Consider the following 18,127-nt stretch of genomic DNA (forward strand, 5'->3'; position numbering starts at 1 on the left):
TATAAAATTTACTATTTTAACCACTTTTAGTGTACAGTTCAGTAGTGTTAAGTATTGCTAAAAAACAAAATTCAATTGTTAAAAAACAAAATCCAACTCACATCAAGAGTCCCTGATGTGTCAAGGATATTAAATTTTTGTATGTTTTCTATTTTGGTTGTTATACATGTACGTTGTAAGTGTAAGTGTTTTGAAACAGATTTTAGGAAGTATTTTTTAACAGCATGAAAAAGTTTTATGTACTAGACCTATGCTGTCCAAAACGGTATCCACTGGCCATGTGTGGTTATTACACACTTGAAATGTAGCTAGTGAGACTAAGGGACTGAATTTTTAATGTTATTTCCTTTTTTTTCTTGCAGTTTTTAAAAAACAACTTTAATGAGGTATATTTTACACTTCATTTATGCCCATTTCAGGTATAAAATACAATGATTTTAGTAACTTCACTGATTAATGCAACCATCACCATAAATCAGTTTTAGGACATTTTCATTTCCCAATTTTATTTACTTTAAACTTAAATTTGAAAACTGATACTTGATTCAGTAATTGAAAACCTTACTCACACAAGCTTAATAAGGCTTTCTTTTGCTTTTCAGCACTCAGATAAAAGGGAAGGGACTTGAATGATCTCGTCATTGCTTGAATCTGCCAATTCAAATGCATGCTTTCTTTGTGATATTATCATCCCTAATTCAGCATTTCTTCAAATTCCCAGAATTTACCATTCTTTGACCCTCTACTATTCTGTTTTTACCACTCCCCAGAAGGGAGTGGTAGTCAGGACATTGGACAATGAGGAAGGGAGCAAGGGAGTATGTTCTGAGGTTTCAGGTATCTGAATATAAATTGAGATGACAAAAAGGCAGTATTCTGGGGGTGGAGTTATGGAATAGGTAGTAATAAAAGATGAGTCATTCTACTGGAAATATTCCTCAGACATTAAGAGAGGTCTCCAAGATTGTGTTTAAAAAGTCCCTGAGTAAATTTTATACTGTAGTTCCCCCTTATCTGCGGTTTTGCTTTCCATGGTTTCAGTTACCTACGGTCAATCGCGGTCCAAAAATATTAAATGGAAAATTCCAGGGCCCGCCCATGGTTAAGTGCGCGCGCTCTGCTGCTGGCGGCCTGGGTTCGATCCCCGGCGCACACCAACGCACTGCTTCTCTGGCCATGCTGAGGCCGCGTCCCACATACAGCAACTAGAAGGAAGTGCAGCTATGACATACAACTATCTACTGGGGCTTTGGAGGAAAATAAATAAATAAAATTATTAAAAAAAAAAAAAAAGAAAGAAAATTCCAGAAATAAACGATTCATAAGTTTTAAGTTGCACACCATTCTGAGTAGTGTGATGAAATCTCTCCCAGTCCCGCTGTATCCCGCCCGGGACCTGAATCATCCCTTTGTCCGGTGTATCCATGCTGTATACACTACTTGCTCATTAGCCCGTTAGGAAAAAACATAGTATACGTAGGGTTCGGGCTATCCCAGGCATCCACTGGGGGTCTTGGAACATATCCCCCTTGCATAAGAGGGAACTACTGTAAGGGTCAGTTACGTGAAAGATAATTATTATGTGAAATATAATTTCATATTTGAAATGATCTGGGCCAGTTCACATAGTATTTTTATAACATTTAGATGTGTGCTCAAAAGGTCAATTCCTACCATTATATAAAATAAGCACTACTTATGAAATGTAAAACCTGTCAACTGGTAAGCATTTTGTAAGCTGTACAAAGATTAGCCTAATGAAATATCACCAGAGGATAAAATCTTGCACCTCAAGAGCCAGAAGGAGAACAGATGGCAAGTGTGGTAAACAAGGCTTAACCTATAAGAAACCTGATTTAGGTCATTGCTGGGATGAAAATTAGAAAAGGATCAAAGAAGACAAAAGAAAAGATGGAGAAAAACATTTAGTAGGAAGGAGAAAAAAGAAATGGAGGAAACAAGAAAGAAATAGGAAGTCTTTCTAATTAAGTCATTTATTTTCACAGTATCTCCTTGAAGGGGATAGAGGCCTATATTACACAGGTCCATAGCATTCTATACTTATCTTTAGTAGCACTTAATAAAATTTATTTTAAGCAATTAATTAATTATTCATTTAGTATTTGACTCTGTTCTGAAGGTCAGGGGCCATGTCTATTTTGTTTACTTCTATGTTCTTGTGACCTGGCACAGAACTTGGCATAATGCTTATTACATAGCACGTACTTCATAAATATTTGTTAAATAAATGAGTAGGATTTTTCCACCTTTGCAAAACTTATATTATTAATAACTTGTAATGGTTATATGCACACATTCTAAAATCAGACTTCCTAGCATTTTTAGCTCCATCAACAACTAGCTGTGCTACCTTAGGCAAATTACTTAACTTCTCTGTGTTTTAGTTTCCTCATATTTAAAATGCGAATAATAAAATTACCAAATGAACTAATTCATGTAAAATACTTAGAAAAGTGCTTGATGCATGATATCCGCTCAATAAAAGTTATCTATTATTTTTATTATTATTAATATGAGGGTGACCAGTAATACTTAAAGTCAAATACTACTCAACCCCAAAACCACTAAATGGATGTCATGATTCAGAATTTCTTTAATCTTTCTAATTTTTTCAAGCTTTGTGGATAAAGATTTTTTGCTTGTTCTTTTATTTTTTAATTTTTAAGCTCAGTGTTTTGGTTATTAAAACAAAAATTTAAAAGTCCCTGACTACAGATTATAATACTTAGGTAAAAATAAATCCATATATACATTTTTTAAAAATCTGTAAACATCTATACCAAATAGTTAAAAATGGATGTTTTTGGAGAATGGATCACATAGGGATTTTCACTTTTTCTGTATTTCAAATTTTTACAATAATCACATATTTATCAGAAAAAAATCAAATAGGATATTTCCACTTGGAAAGCTTTAAAATAATAAGAAAGAAAAAACACACTGGAAGCCTTGAGAAGGTGTGTATGCAACCGAAGTGATGAATAATTTTATTAACAATGTGTAAAATCTTTTTTGTAGAATCTGTACTCTAGAAGCCAGATCATCAATAATCTATTCACTGGACTCTGTATTCCAAATTTCCCTAGTATGATTTTACCCACTGCCAAAGGCTTTTGGAATGAAAACAGAAATGGGTATAATGAAATACTATGTCAGATAACTAGTCAAACAATCAACCTATTCAATATTGTGATTCATACACATACACCAAGCACAAATTGGGGTCCATAAACAAAAGGATTACAGAACAAAACAGTGCTATCCTGTTATGGGATAAATAATGACTACGAAATGAGTTTGAGAAGGGGTGCAAAGTTTGAGAACTGGAACTATGTTATATCTAGTTTTGTGACGTTTAGATCAATGCCTTGAGTATATAAAATACTTAAAGTCAAAAAAAACCCACTAAAGTACTGGTTGATTAAATAAGCAGTTAAATGAATCATCATGTATTCTTTAAAAGCGTTAATTGGGACTTGAGTTAGGTTTTAAAGAATGGTTGGATTATGGGGAAAGAGAACAGCAATGTGGCCCATTGGAGTGGGGACAGCAGGGGCTGCCCAGGCATAGGGCCCTGTGGAGTGGAGAACACTGACAGGTAATGAGACAGGCAGGGAAGGGCTGTGAATGAAACAATTAAAAACGTAGGACTGGAATAGAGAGCTATTATAGGAGTTTAGTGTGGGAGTCACACAGTGAAAGTGAATGCTTTCAGATGATTACCATGACAGCAGTTTGCAGGATCAGCTTGAGGGACAGACTCAAGGTGGGAGAAACAGGATGCAGTAAAAGAGTAAGGGTCTTGAAAGTATTGTGTAATATCTTTATAATATTATTAATATAATAATATTAATATTAGGCATTTCATAGCTATTGCTGCTTTTCCTTTCTTCTTTTTGACAGGTGGCTTGGAATTGGGAGGAGAGAAGTTACAGGGGGTACATTATTCTGGTAAAACGCCCAAGCCACATAAAGCCTTCCTCAAATAGAATTACTTCTTGAATTAAAAATAAAAGTTCAGTTTTGTTTTGTTTTCTCTTTAGCCCAAGGTAAGGAGTTAACTTCTTCTCTGTTTCCTTACCTCTTCCTTCTCTCTCCTTCCACTCCTGGAGTCTGGCTAATGGCTTTCTTTCTACTCTACACAGCCACCCAATAGAAGAAGCATTCACCTTTAGAACTGTAAAGGTGTTATAGAGTAAGCAGAAGAGATCAACGGAACTTCCTTCCCTCCATCTCCCCCACCTAGGTTTACAGAGCCTTAAAACCACTGTCATGAATGTCTGTTATCAACATGGTGCTTAGCGTTCTGCCTTGTATTATGCTATTTTTGCACTAGTTTTCTCATCCTTAGTAAACTCTAAGTTACTTGACAGAGGTAGTGATCGTTAATTCTTCATGTATCCTCCTTTTTCACCCCACCTAGCATAGGAGTGAACTCCTGGAAAACATAAATGCTGTCTCTTAAGTACTTCTCTTGCACCAAATACAGTGCTGGTTAATAAGTAGGTCATGACAATGATCATGCAGTAAAACTGATTTCTGGTAAAATGAAGTAAGTGGTTTTCATTGACATTTTATAGACATTTTTATTCTATGAGAACAATGAGTAATAAAACATGTTAGTGTTTATTTGTGTTTACTTAAGTCAAGAATTACATGAATTACACGTAGACCAAGCCTCACAGTCTCCGGGTCCCTCTGAGTTAAGTGCTATACAAAATATATAATAAAGAAAGGACAGTGTACTTGTTTGTCCTGGGAAAATAGCAATTTCCCCTGACAAATAAAAGTTAATAATTAATTAATTTAATACAAATTTAAAACAATCTCTGTTTAAGGCCCTGTGATATGTAGTAAGCAAGGGGAATACAGAGAGGAATAAAAATTAAACTCTGCCATCAAAAAACTTACCATCCAGGAGCGGAGAATAGACGAGTGTAAAATTAACCACAGTGCTCTGAAGTAGTTTTAAATAAATTGCAATGTGGGCAATTGAGCTGAGGCTTCAAGCACTTGGAGAATGTTCTCTCTCTGATTTCTTGTTCAAAGTCGACGATTTGGAAAATATAGAAAAGCACAAGGAAGTGAAAAAAAAAAGCACATGTAATTGTCCCACCAGGAGAGAACCACTACTAACATTTTAGTATATTTTTTCTTACACGCTTTCTGTTTTTGCTTTTTAAATTAGCTTGAAGCAATACATGCATATGGCAAAAAATTCAAACAGTATAGAAAGGCATACCATCGAAAAAGGTAGAAGGTTCGCTCCCCAAAGGTATGTTGAAATAAATTTCTAGGCCCAAGATGGAGACTCTCATGCTGGGTGTCACGTCAGCAAACCGAACTTTCATGTTCCTGTAAACGCTCCAGTTGACCAGAAACGCAGTATATCCAATCCTCAAATACCAAGCCAGCTCTGGGCTATGTACTGTATTTATTTCCGTGTTCCTTGATCTTTCTAAATAAGGTCAGATACGCAAGCCCAGCCGATAATGCTGTTTCCGCCTGTTTCCGCCGTGAGGCTTCTGATGCTACATGAACCTGGCTCCTGCCCTCGGGAAGAGTGCTCCACTGCTTGTGAGGCACTGCCTTCTCCCAATCCATGGATTGTTTTCCCTTGAATAAAGGACATCAAATTCGTTATTAAATTGTTTTAGTTTTGTCATTTGACAGGTAACAGCCAGCTCCCTCGTGAATCTCTCTGGAATTCAGAATTAATTCAAAACTAATACATAAAATTGCATTCACATACACTTATATCCCTTACGTATTACATACAGATGGAATCACATCATCTAGATAGTGTTTTGCACTTTGCTTTCCCTAATGGCACAGAGAAATCTGCCTCATTCTTAGTAGAGCTGGTCCTATTCCATTGCGTGCATGGCTGCTAATACAACGAGAGAGCCTGGCAGGCGACGACCCAAACGAGTAGATGGGAAACACGCCATTTCAGGATGAAAAGAATTAAGGGACCAGATTGTGTGGGGAGAGAGACAGAGGGGGAAACCTATTTAGTGGGCATGTAGGGTATTAGTAAGTGAGATGACTTGGGCCAGAGGATGGGCGCTGTAGCATTCCAAGATTGGAATTTAGACTTTCTTTACTTTTTGTAGTGGAGAAGAATTAGGAAGTCAGTTGGTTTGGGTGACACATGGATTTTCTGAAGAAGGGCCTGACAGGCTATGAAGTGGAGTTGTCCAGGAGGGAGCTGACATTTGAGTCTAGAACCGAGAAGGGATCTAGGGTTGGAAAAACGGCAGGGCAGGTTAGTTTTCTACACACAAGACTAGGCCTAGTCTTCACTGCTCCCTCCCCACTCCAAGAAAAGTCCTTTCTTTATCCACAGCGCACGACGGTGGATTCACTCCGCGCGTCTCATTTTTCCTAGGCCCGGGGCTGGGGCAGAGCCTCAAGGCCTGCTACCAAACAAAACCCCTGACTCCTTCCCCGCCCCCGCGCCGCGGGAATTCCGAGATCTGGGCGGGCCTTCTATTAGGCACTCTAAAGAGCAGAGATAGGACACCGTGGCCGGCAATCAGACCTTCCAGATACCCGGATGTGAAGTGGTGCGCGATACAAAGGCGAGCTTCTACCCAGCGCTTCGTCAGGTACAGTGGCCAATAAGCATTTCTCAGGCGATAAATGACAGGAAAAATAACCAGTTACAAATTAGCTTCTCTCACGCATGTGGAAATTCTCTTGCTTAGTCTAACCCACTACTGGTTGTGATTGGGCAGAATCGTGAAGAGCGGTAGAACTGTCTAATTAGAAGCGGGAGCGAGAAAAGTCGCAGCCAATAGGAAGATTCCTAGAAGTGGGGCGGGGGCTAGGCCTTCTCCTCGGCGGCAGAGGAGGCTCGGGGGCCATTTTGTGAAGAGACGAACCGGTTGCGGCCGCGTTGCCGACCTCGAGCAGCAGTCGGCTTCTTCACGTAGAACCCGGGGGTAGGAGATTCAGAATCGAATCTCTTCTCCCTTCCCCCTCCTGGTAAGTAGACGGGGCGGAAGCAGGGGAGGCGTTGGGTTCCTCGGGGAGCGCGAGAGTGTGCGGGAGAGGAGACGAGGGAACCTTCCCCTCGGTAGAGTAACCAGGCCCCGGTTTATTCTGTTGGCACTGGGGGATTGTGTCTTATGCTGGAGAGAGTTTTGTAGGTCTCAGCGCTTGCGTAGATTTAGCCTAGTGTTCTCTAGGCCACGATCCGCAGGGAAAACGTCCTTTTTCTTTTTCGCTCCCTGTGTTAACGGCTGCTTTCCTTTCCTTTTCTACAACCATGAGGACTCCAAGAGAGATCGTGGAAGGAAAGATCGAGATGCGCATTGATATAGTTGAAGTTAATGTAGTACCGCTGTTTCCTGTTAAATTTAAAAATTGGGCGGGGGTTGGGGGAGGGTTGCAGAGTACATATTGTGCCGCAGGCCTGTAAATCCTGGAGCGTACCGCAGGGCGTAAGAATAACGAATATTATAACAATAGATTTAATATTTTGTTGCTTTTTATTTTATTCCTCCCTGAGCAAAAGATGGACCTCGAAATGGTTATTTTCAATTCTATTTTTAAAAAATATTGTAATCTCATTTACATATTAACAGTAATAATTAAAGCTGGCTTACTTTTTATCTGCAGGTTACAAATCACTTGAAATATATAAGTTAGTGGAACTTTGCTTGAGGTAGGTATTACTATCTTTCTCAGACAAACTGAGGCGTAAGAGTGTTGGTTGCCAGGGTCGTATTAAATCAGTGAAACTGGTAAGGAATTTGACCACATAGGATAGTCAAGTGGTTTTACCCATCTATTGGAATACTAGGTGCTAAAAGTAGTATACTATCTGAATGTTTACGAGGTCCTAGTTACAGCAACCGCTAGCGGTAACTGGAAATTCCCAAACTGCACTTGGGAAAAATATTTACGAGAATTGCGTTTGTTATTAATGTAACGTCCTGATAAACTTAAAATTTGACTTTCAGGGTATTCTCATATTAATTTTCCAGACCATCTAAACTTTAACAAAAATGCATGACTAAATAGTTTTAGGCACGTATTATAGTGCCTAGTATTTGCAAGGTCCTGAAACATGATTAAAAATTTTTGCTAAGCTTATAAAAATTACATAGGTTTCTAAATAGCACCCCTTTCACTTTTCTGAGAAATCGCTTTTTTTATTCTGGTGTAAGATTTCATTGGTTTTATTTTTCTTAGTGTGTTAATTCTCACAAAAACTTATGTTATTAAGCACAGTTTAAACCAACACTGCAGGATAAATTCATCCCTTAGGAAACAAGTCTACTTGATAGAAAATAAAAGTAGTCTTATTATAGATAGCTATGCATGTGTTGATCCCTCACTGTGTAGATACTGTGATAGGGATTAAAGGCGTTGCCTTTATATTTTTTTAAGCCTAAACATATATATTATTATATGGGCTTAAAATTAAAGTTTATCCCTCTGCAGAACTGTTAGAAATGGGGTAAGAGCAGTGATTGGTTAATTCAGGAAATCATAGACTTAATAAAAATACTGCTGGCAAATAAAGAGAAATGTAAGGAATTAATGTTTAAGAACAATTGATAAGAGTTGAAATTATTTGAAGGGCACTTTTTTTTGCCTTAAGGTGTTAGAATTATGGGTTCCTTGAGATCGGCATGTACCAAGGTAACAGTTCCTTTGAGGTAATATTCATCTGGAATGATGTGGCCACAGGCTTAATATCTGAAACAATTCTAGATGTGTTTTCAAATAGGTAGGCATTAGTAACATTTTCATGTTGGCTGGAGAGGAAGGATTTAAGTAGGATGACTAAGTTGCACGTCTTCTGACCTTTTTGTGTTTCCCATACTCATGCCAGGGGAATGCTTGGTGTCCTGTTTGCTATTCCTTCTGTAGAGAATTAAACATACCATGTATTTGTAATTAGGTCTCTAGAGGGTTTCACATAGCATGCGACCTTTGTTTTGGATGGAATTGCTGTTAGAAACAAGCAAGGAATAAACTCCAAAACAGCTAGTTATTCTAATCTTTAAGATTAATTATATTAACTGGTGAATGTGTAGGATGTAAGTTGGGGAGTGTGACAGTTGAAAGAATTTTGGCCTAGGAGTTAAGAGAACTGGATTTTAGCCCCTGCTGGTTATTAGCTGTGTCAGGCAAATCAGTTAAACTTTCTGGGTTTCAGTTTTATACTTATGAGGGGGTTTAGACTGGTTACCTTTGTTAACTTCTGATTTCTGTAACTCAAGTTATTTGTTGCTGGGAGGCTGAAAAGTATACAGAAATAATTTTATTATTAAAAGCAGTTTTTTTATAATAGTAATTTTTGTTAACTGCCTTAATATCAGTATTTTAGTCTTCAAGTAATTTTATTAGTAGTAGTTTTTGGGGAATAGTATTTGCTCATACTTGATATGTATACTCATTCATTCTCATTGGGATCAGGGAAGATTATGGTTTTGTAGGTATTAGGTTTACTAGAGAGTTGACCATGGTGAGAACCAGAGCTATTAGATGTAGCATAACTACATGGATTTTCTTAGATATTGGAAATTTGGGATTTATAAAGGGAAGAAGGATTACTATAGGATTTTTTTATCCTCTTGGTGCGTTTATTATGATAGGTTATAATGTTCTTGGATTTATTTTATATCAATCTTAAACTCTTCACAGTGGTTCTTGAACATGAGCTGACATCAGAATCAGCAAGAGGGCTATTTAAAACAGATTGCTGGGCTCTCCACCAGTTTCTGATTGAGTCTGGGTTGTGCCCCAAGAATTTGCATTTCTAATTAAGTGCCAAGTGATGCTGGTTGGCAGACCTCACTTTGAGAATACCCCTTTCGAAGAGGAATCGGAACCTCCCAGAGATTTGACAGTTTAATCTAAGTATACTGTTGATTGCAAAGCTTTACCGTTAGGTGCTAAAGTTGTTTGGTCTTTGTTTATGAGTGATAGCTCATCAATTTAACGTAACGTCTTGGGAGACATCTTCACTTTGAAAGATGTAAATGCTTTTCATATTAACTGACTCTTTTTAAGAAACATCTTCACTTTGAAAGATATAAATGCTTTCTTTTCATGGTAATTGCCTTTTTTTAAGCTTACTGTCTTGTGACAAGTGCAGAGAATTTGTTTGTAGATGAGCCACGAAGTTATGTAATATATCCTGAAAATTTTGAGTACCGGTTTCAGGCTGTGACTCCAAATAAGAAAATTGAATGTTTCACCATAACGATACATCACAAACGCTGACTTGAAGAAGATAACATTGAAATGATTGTACGTTTTCTATGACCTTTTCTTCAGTTACACATTTGTACAATTTAACACATCAATCCAAGTGTAAAAGTAACTTATATGTCATGCCTAAATTGGTCTGCATTTATTTTATTTTATTTTTTTGCTGAGGAAGATTCGCCCTGAGCTAATATCCATTGCTAATCTTCCTCATTTTGCTTGAGGAAGATTTGCCCTGAGCTAACATCAGTGCCAGTCTTCTATTTTGTATGTGAGTTGCCGCCACAGCATGACTGACAAGAGGTGTAGGTCCACGCCTGGGATCTGAACCTGCAAACCTGGCCTGCCCAAGTGGAGCATGCTGAACTTAACTTCTAGGGCATGGGGCTGACCCCTGTATTTAAATTTTTAAAAATTTAAAATTAAAATTTTAGAGTTATAATACCTATTCTGTTGTCATCATTCATACGTAATTGACTCAAGGAACACTTTTAAAAAGCTCAGCTTATGATTTTTCATTTTACTGACATTTGTAAAGGAAAATAAAATGTCATGGCTGAATATTGAAGTGTGAGTGCAACCACTTCATTCTTATTTACTCAGAGACCTATAATCTAATTGCAGATCTTGTTTTTGCTGATGAAACAGCCAGTCCAACATGTAGTTATTCAGTGTGGTGTTATGTATCAGATCTTATAATTCATATCTTGGAATTAGCTATATATACTACTTAATAAACAGTGGGGCCATGGGGACACGTTCCTTAAGAAACATACTTTTATTTCTCACCTGTTTTATGACATTAAATATTCAGTAGCTGCCATAATCTTTTTTTCTTTCATCTGTGGTTTTTCATTCTGTCAGTGAGTGGAATAATGTGCTCCTTATTTAAAGCATCTTTCTCCCTTACTGTTGAACCTATCGGGTCATGTGGTTTGATCACTCATTGGTTTTCAGAATAGATGTTATCTCTACTATGTATCTTCATGGTAGGCCATTCTTCAATCTATATCATAGGAAAAACTACATGGACTTAAAATTTAGAACACATCAATCTCCTTACCTTCATATTCTTGATATTTGACATTTGCTCACTTCTTCATCTCTGTCAGCCTGGTTTTTCTGTATTTTCTTTGCCCAGACTGCTGATTATCAAGATGAATGTTAGAATGTAGACCTTTTTTTGAGACTCTAAGGACATACAGGGGCGTATTTAGTTAATTTTAGTCACCTACTGATGTTAAAGCATTGTAAGGACAGTCACTGGTAGAGGTGATGAGAGGCTCTCCCCATCCCAGTGGAATGTTATGCATTACCAAAATGTGTTAGATGCAATGGACAGATATTTCTGTCTTGGGGGTTTAGGGCACAACATTTCTGAGGAACTCTGACTCAATCTGTCCCTTCTCCTTTCACAGGGCAGCAAGGCGAACCCCATCCCTACTCACTGGAGCTCAGCTTTGATTTTTAACCTCCCTTCCCCACCCTTCCAGAACACACACATTCCCATTCCAAAACTGATTTTATAAAGACATTTTAAACATAATGACGCAACTTGGTGTGCACTACAGCAAATTTACAGGTGTTTTTTTTTTAATTGTTTCCAAACACGGGACCTGGATTTAAGATGTAATTTTTAAAATTTCTATTTCTATTTTTTCTGCAGCAGTTGGGTTAGAGGAGGAGGAACCTTTTAGCCTCTCATAAACTGACCTCTCTACTTCCTCGTGTATTTTTAAGATTGATTGATGATGTGGAAAGGGCTTTGCTTGTCTGCTACTGAGAACTTTACCCTTGCGGTTTTTGTGGAAACTGCTTTTGGAAAGAGAAAAGAAATGAACTTTACTGACTTAACATTTTTGCACCTCCCGTTTTTCTAATCTGGGCTATTTTTATTTTTGTTTTTTTACAGTGAGATTTTTTTGATCTTCAGCTACAGTAAGTTATTCCAATTTTTTTTTTACATTTTTCCTGACTTTCCGCTGATTTCCTTTTTATTGTTGTTACTAGTTACTATTATTATTTATTATTATACTTATGATGGTGATGATGATGATGATAATAACACTGATGATTTTTAACCGGATTAAAATCGAGTTTTTCTGAATGTTCATAAGAATTTCTCCGGCCTCCTGAATGACTTTGGAGTTTTGCACCTTGGGAGAGAAAGTGAAGGCATTAGCATTTTTAAGTAGATTGATCACATAAACCTTTTCTCTCCCAACCCCACCCTTGCCCTCATCCCCTTCCCCACGTGAAAGAATTTTACTGGCTGTTAAGTCTGTGACCTTATTTTTCCTGATCTTTAACTTAACTGTTTTAGAGCATCTCTCGACGTCTGTATTTTTAATTTTTTTATTTTTGTTTTTTTTATTTTTAATCTTTCATTTGTTAAATTTTTAAACTGTGCTGCAATAAAATGTGTGTGGTACTACTTAACACCTATGATGGTGATGGCATTTTCCCAGAAAGCCATCTTCCTCCTGTTTCCCTTGAAATCCCATCCTGCTTTTCCTGTACACTACCCCTCACAAACCACAAGCTGCAGCAACATGGATGCCCAGCCTGGAGCAGCAGCAGCCAGGATGACCTGGAGCCAGGGGGGCCTTCGGAACAGATGCACACCCTTCCTGGGTGATGGTAAGAGGTGTGAGGTCCACTTGGTTTCATTACAAAGACTAGGAAGTACACCCGTTTAAGTTTAGTTGATGTGGAGTAGATGATAGCTTCTGTAAATGTTTGGGGTAAGGCTTTTGTGTATCTCAAAGGATGTTTCCTAAGGGAGGCCACCTCAGTTTTTTAGAAAGTAATAGAATTATGAGTCTCTAATTAACTCGGACTGATTCAGAATTTTTGATAATTGAAAAGAGCAGCTGAAATTTTACATATACTTTAGAATGAAAATGGCTTGTTTTAATGGTTAGCACCAAGACAAAGACATATCAGGTGGTCCTTTTTAGATTATTACCACTTAGAAATTTTGTCATTTAGAGTAATCTTCCTTGAGTTTGTGACAAAAATTTTGGGTTGTATTCTAGTTAGAGTGTTTTTATCATTAAAATTTAACATGAGTCAAACTACAAGAAACATGCTGTAATATTAAAATGCTATTTCACTGGAAGATTTTTAAAAAAGAAAAGGATAATTAGGCATTTTTTTGGTGAGGAAGATTGGCCCTGAGCTAACATCTGTTGCCAGTCTTCCTCTTTTTGCTTGAGGAAGATTTACCCTGAGCTAACATCTGTGCCAGTCTTCCTCTGTTTTGTATGTGGGATGCTGCCACAGCATGACTTAATGAGCAGCGTGTAGGGCTGCGCCTGGGATCCGAACCGAACCGACCCTGGGCTGCCAAAGCAGAGCACGTGAACTTAAACACCATGCCACTGGGCTGGCCCCAGGCTTTTTAACCTCAGAAAGTAAGGAAATTGGTTTAATCTCTGTATTCAAATCAGGAAAGATCTAGGGGTGACCTCTTTTTCAGTGACGACTTGTGGCACAGCTAGATAACTGGGGAATCCAGTGTGTTCCCAAGAGTGATAGGAAGGAACGAAGCTGGTTTATTGACAAGAATAATGCAGAGATTAGTAAGGATGTGGATAGCCAAAGAGTTAAGAATTTTAGCAACTTGTAGTGTTTTACCGACAACAGTGGAATATTTTGATAACTCACTTTAGAGTTGCTTTAATAGATTTTGAGCTGGGGGATAAAGCAGAATGATGTTTAAAGGCATATTCAGTGCTGTGATACTAGGGTAGATTACATACTTGACCCCTTCCCTTTCTCATACTGAAAGTACTAAATCTAGTTAAAGTGAACAGGAAACAGAATGGGAGAAAGTTAAGTACAATGTCCTGAGGTTATCTGGTAGAGGAATGGGAATTTTGCTTTTATAGGTCCAGGTTTTACTGATGCCTTCTGTTGTATGAAAGCTATTTCTATCTCTCTGTTGCTCTCTGTCATTGTGTGGCTGCTGTTCGCTATAGGCTCAGTTTATTCCTTATTTGTTAACTCTACAAATCCATTATTTTGTAGATCACGTTTCTCTAGTTTTGGGGCGACAGAAAGGTATAATAGTTCTTCAGGGACTCATAACCTCGTGAGGGAAACAGATGAATGAGATAATGTCACTATGTGATTAGAGGTAAGCACAGAACCTATAGAAGCATGCAAAAATGGGTACTTAATTGTCTCTTTTAAGAGGTCAGGAAATGCTTGTAAGAGAAGGAGAGCTGAACTGAATCTTAGAGAGTTAAGGCCAGATTATAAAAAATTAATGCCATGCCAAGGAGTTATTTTATCCCAAAACCAAAGGGGAGCTATTGAAAGATTCTAAACTGTGGAGTGACAGCAGATTTTCATTTTTAGAAATGTCGTTCTGTTAGCCTTGTGGAAATGGCTTAGAGAAGAATGAGATTCGAAGCAGAAGATAAATAAGGAAGATATTAAAATACAAGGAAGAATAATGGCTTGGCCTGGTCAAAAGCAATGGTATTGGCATTAGAGAGGAGGCGGTAAATTTAGGAGGGTTTGCTGGTGGCAAACCCTCCTAAATTTGAGTGAGGGCTTTGGTATGACTCCCAGGTTTCTAGCTTCTGGGATGGGGATAGATGTTGGGTAAACAAAGGGAGCAGGTTAGGGTCGAGAGTAGGAGAAACAGCAATTTAAACATTGAGATGCTCATAGAACATTCAAAGAGAGATTTATTCATTACACGTTTGAGTGCTTCTTCTGAAAACCACCTTTAGGCTTGGGCATATAGGGATGAACAAAATACAGTGTCTCCTGCTCTCTCGAGTGTTACAGACCAAAGAGAGGAGAAAGAAAGTAAACAAATAGTACTTTCACAATTTAGATCCGTGAAGGAAAAGAACAGGATGAGATGATAGTAGGAGAACCAGTTTTAGAATATGCAAGTAGGAGGGCGCTGCCAGTGAAGAGACCTTAAAAGAACTGAAAATACCTGAAAGCACAGGTAATGGGGGAAAAAATTAGCCTCAGAGCAAGAAATAGTCCTGGGGAATAGTCACCAAGAATGCATAGAATAAGAGACAAAGTTGGAGAGGTAGGCAAGTACCAAGCATAATATACAGGTCCTTTTAGGGCCATGTTTAAGATCTAGATTATCTTGGGCACAATAAGAAGCTGTGGAAGGACTTTGGAGATTGGAGAGATCCCACTCCTTTCTCCGGAATTTCCTTCTGGCTGTTGTGTGGGGAATGTGAGTAGTGAGGACTAAGTGCAAATGGGACAGTAAGTTAGAAGACATAGTAGAGTAGGCCACTATCTGTTGAAGAAAGTAGTAGTGCCAGCCCTGAGGGTACTTGCCCTGGTTTTTCAAATGAGTTTTCTTTGTGTGTATTAATGAACAAATGTAATTAGTTTAAGAGATAGGTTAGTCAGGGTCTAGGAAGTTACTAGTTAGTTCTATACCACCCCTGTTGGGCTGACTGTGATATAATCGCTTTCCTGTTTGAAAGGAAAAATGAAGAGGTAGAACCTGAATTTCTTCCTTTTGGAAGTAGTAATCTGGACACTTTATCATGTGTCCACCATTGTTAACGTTTTTGTGTTATTTAATCCTGATCATTCACATTTTGGAGATAAGAATGTTGAAGCACAGAATTTAAATAATTTGCCCAAAGTTAGATGTACCTAATAAATGGTGAAGCGTGGATTCAACCCAGGCAGTTAAGCCAGCAGATTTCAACTCGTAATCATACTAGACTGTCTATACTTTGGTGACATGTGAAGTATTCTAAAAAAACAAATCTTTAATTTGGTTAAAGTGCGAAAAAAAGAAAAACTGCTTTGGACTTCTCTTTTTAAAGAGTTTTAAACTAAATATCATCATTATACATTTTATTGTTTAATTCACAACATGTTAAATGGCATGAAGAAGTGTCCAAGGTAATAAATTATTTAGGTAGATGTAGCTTTTGTGGTATAATTTTATAGAATCTTTGGATGTGTCAACATTCTTTTAGGGAAGTTAAACACATTTTAAAGGTGAGTTTTAGTTGGGAAAAAAGGAAATAATTATATTTATGGTTTTAAAAAATACACACCCGAGTGGTGTGTTGCTAAATGCAGCGGTCCTTTTTCAATCTTCATCACACATGACATGACCTACTGGTGTGATTTAACCAGTTGAGCCACTTTCCTCCTTGAAACTTGTTTTACTTAGTTTCCAGCGTTTTGTGTTTTTTTGGCTGTTCTTTTCCCACTGTGTTGGAGTGCTCTCTGGTTCTGTCCTTCTACTTCCCTTTTCTGTTCACACTCCCTGGAGTATTTCATTCAGTCATGTGATTTTATATAGCATCTATAAGCTGATTCCTAGACTTACATCACTAGCCTGGACTTCTCTTTTGAATGACATACCCATTTATCTAGTTACCTACCTGACAACTCCCTTAAATGTTAGTATATCAACTTAAAAGTCCAAAATTGGGCTCCTGCTATTCTCTCAAACCGGTTTCTTCTGCAGCGTTGCCCGTTTCAGTTACTGAAACTCCAGTTTTCATGTCATTTAGCTCAGACTTAGGTTAGCCATCCTTGACTTTTTTTATCCTCTCATACCTCGCCTTTGGGCTTGCAGAAAATACTGTCAGCTATTCCTTTAAAATATAGCAAGAGAGACCCTGGGCTGGCAGGCCTCGGGGAGAGCTCCAGTGGTGTCTGTGTCGGCGCGCCCACGCCGGGCCGCGGCGGTGGCCGCCGCCGGTGTCCCGGTCCCTGGAGAGGTCTCGCCCCTCGCCGAGATGCACTCAGGGCCTATTAGGGGCTTCAGGAACAAAAGGAAGAATCAGCTCGTTATTCCCCAACCATAATTATGGCAGAAACTTTGAAAAGTTGTCCATTATACGGCCTCATGGAAGAAACATACTAACCAAACAAAATAGCTTTCTTTCTTGTTATTTTATAGCCTCCTTCTAGAGCAGAGGTCCTTCTGTATCCCATTGTTATAACTGACTTTATCAAACTCTTCCCATTTGTATGCTTTCCCGTTCTTCCCATAAAATAAGTAAAAACATCCAAAACAAAAAAATAAAATATAGCAAGAATTCACCACCCATACTGCCATCGCTTAGTCCAGTGTCAAGCATTGTTGTCTCTTGTCCTTTACTGCAATGGATTTGTGTTTCTTTTCCCCCTCCTCACCAGTTTGTGGTAGCTGGATTGATTCTATTAAAATGTAATGTGTGGGGCTGGCCCAGTGGCGTAGTGGTTGAGTTCGTGCGCTCTGCTTCGGCGGCCTGGGGTTTGCAGGTTTGGATCCCCGGTGTGGACCTATGCACCGCTTATCAAGCCATGCTGTGGCAGGCGTCCCACATACAAAGTAGAGAAAGATGGGCATGGATGTTAGTGCAGGGCCAGTCTTCCTCAGCAAAAAGAGGAGGATTGGCAACAGATGTTAGCTCAGGGCTAATCTTCCTCACAAGAAAAAATAATAATAATAACAATATGTGAAATACATTGCCTGAAAGAGTTTCTGCTTGAAACTCACCTAATAGCTGCCTATTTCAGTGTTAAAGTCAAAATTTTACTGTGATTTACAAGGCACCCTACATGATCTGTGGTGCTCCTCTTCCCTTACTAATAGTGTACTCTTCTCCAGCCACACTGGCTGCCTTACTGTGTCTTGAACACACTAGATATTCCTACCTCAAAATCTTTCCTTGGAATTTTCTTCCCCCCGACTTTCATAAGGTTAGGTTCCTCAATTCATTTAGGTTCTTACTCAAAAGCTACCACCTCAGTGTTGTCTTCCCTCACTTAGCCCTCCAAGCTCTCCCCCTCTACATACTCTTTAGTACTTTTCACCAGCTCTTGTATTAGTGAACTTTATATTCTGCTATGTAAAGGTATAGAGAAATAT

General features: G+C 38.3%; 1 protein-coding gene across 10 annotated transcripts in view; it reads left to right on the plus strand.

Annotated features, from left to right (window-relative positions):
• The first annotated feature begins 6,864 nt into the window (after window positions 1–6,864).
• The window catches only part of HNRNPC (heterogeneous nuclear ribonucleoprotein C), a 55,054-nt gene continuing 43,791 nt past the window's right edge, over window positions 6,865–18,127 (plus strand). For 2 of the 10 annotated variants that reach the window (XM_087424176.1, XM_087424187.1), the window contains exons 1-3: window positions 6,865–7,011; window positions 7,648–7,693; window positions 12,164–12,189. The gene's annotated coding sequence lies outside the window, so the exon portion shown is untranslated. Of the gene's footprint in view, window positions 7,012–7,647; window positions 7,694–12,163; window positions 12,190–12,219; window positions 12,899–14,283; window positions 14,393–18,127 lie in introns of those variants that run through there. The other 8 variants (XM_004421278.3, XM_004421282.3, XM_087424141.1 and 5 more) reach the window with 7 other exon arrangements.

This window comes from Ceratotherium simum, chromosome 3 (assembly GCF_057802395.1).
Source record: "Ceratotherium simum simum isolate JZ-2026a chromosome 3, ASM5780239v1, whole genome shotgun sequence".
Classification (NCBI taxonomy): domain Eukaryota; kingdom Metazoa; phylum Chordata; class Mammalia; order Perissodactyla; family Rhinocerotidae; genus Ceratotherium; species Ceratotherium simum.